The 1,490-nt window shown below is 38.6% G+C and overlaps 1 pseudogene; it reads left to right on the top strand.

Moving 5' to 3' along the window:
- Positions 1 to 331: 331 nt before the first annotated feature.
- LOC123222232 lies at positions 332 to 407 on the top strand (annotated as a pseudogene).
- The last annotated feature ends 1,083 nt before the right edge of the window (positions 408 to 1,490 follow it).

Below are 1,490 nucleotides of genomic sequence, written 5' to 3' on the forward strand. Positions count from 1 at the left end.
ATTGACATTTATTGCTTACATGATCTTCTCCACATATATCATAACTAGAAGTACTTAGAGCCTTTATATCTAACCTCTCCAATTTCTTTGCCAATGCATCCAACTTGGCATTTACCATGGTAATGCCATCCACCTCATGTACTCCCAAATGTCTTCTATGACTAGCTCTATTATTAGACAATTGACAACTGTTAGAAGCCATTTCTTTAATCAATTGCAAAACTGCATTAGATGTTTTACCCATTAGTGACCTATTGGCAGTTACATCCAAAGTACTTTTCAATGAGTAAGAAAGACCATTATAGAAGTTTGCACAACTAGTCAGTCAAGCAAACCATGATAAGGGCATAGCCTTTGTAAATCCTTAAACCTCTCCCAAGCTTCATATAAAGACCCGTCTTGAAATTGTCCTCCTTCCATTCGTTAGTCAATTCCGCAATCAAGGAGGTCTACGACATAAGATTGATTTGTTGATGACATAGGTTAATCACTTTATTCCAAATTTGGAAGCTAAATACACACCTAAAGAAGAGATGATCCATGCATTTTGGTTCCTCATTACACAAAGGGCAAACATTGTGGGAGAGAAGGCCAATTCTAACTAATTTATCCCTTGTCATAAGTTTGCCTCTAATACCCAACCATACATTGAAGGAGTGTCTTAGGAAGTGACGTTTGAACCAAACAAGCTTGTGCCAAGTAACCTTTTCCTTCCTATCTCGGATTACTTCCCAAGCCACTTTGATGGAAAAAACTCCATTAGATTTAAGGGACCAAATTAAGGAGTCCTCTCCACTCAAAGGGCAGTAAGGAAGAGCATCCTTTATCTCCAAAAGGTGACATGAATTTGCCACCGGCCATTTCCACCTATGCTCCTCAATTACTTCCTTTACTAGAGCATTCTTAGGGATACCCGAATCATAAATAATCCTAGGTCCATATTTATCCACCAAAGGTCCATAAGGGTGCCAATTGTCATGCCAAAGAAATGTTTTGTCCCCATTGCCAATGATCTTCTTGAACTTGGATTTCATTTGTTCCCTAAGGCCAAGAATCTTCCTCCAAACCCAAGAACTCTCACCATTAGGCTTTATTTCCCAAAAACATTTACCTCTTAGCTTGTTGGTTTTAATCCATTCCACCCAAAGAGAATTTCGCTTGTTAATAAGAATCTTCCACATATTTTTTATTATGGCAGCTTTGTTCTAAGCTTTGCTCCTCATGATTCCTAAACCACCCTCCAATTTAGGTACACATACCTCCTCTCAAGCAACTTTGGCCTTCTTACCCTCCATAGAAGCACCACTCCAAAGGAAATTCCTTAATATTCCATCTATCTCCTTATGGACACTTGAAATGAGAATAAATATTGAAGACCAATATACTTGAATGCTAAATAGTACTGCCCTAATAAGAATGAGCCTACCCGCATAAGATAAGGATTTGCTATGCCAAGAGGTGATTCGCCCAACAATCTTTTGAATCAGCGG

This window comes from Mangifera indica, chromosome 7, assembly GCF_011075055.1.
Source record: "Mangifera indica cultivar Alphonso chromosome 7, CATAS_Mindica_2.1, whole genome shotgun sequence".
In the NCBI taxonomy this organism is placed as follows: Eukaryota; Viridiplantae; Streptophyta; class Magnoliopsida; order Sapindales; family Anacardiaceae; genus Mangifera; species Mangifera indica.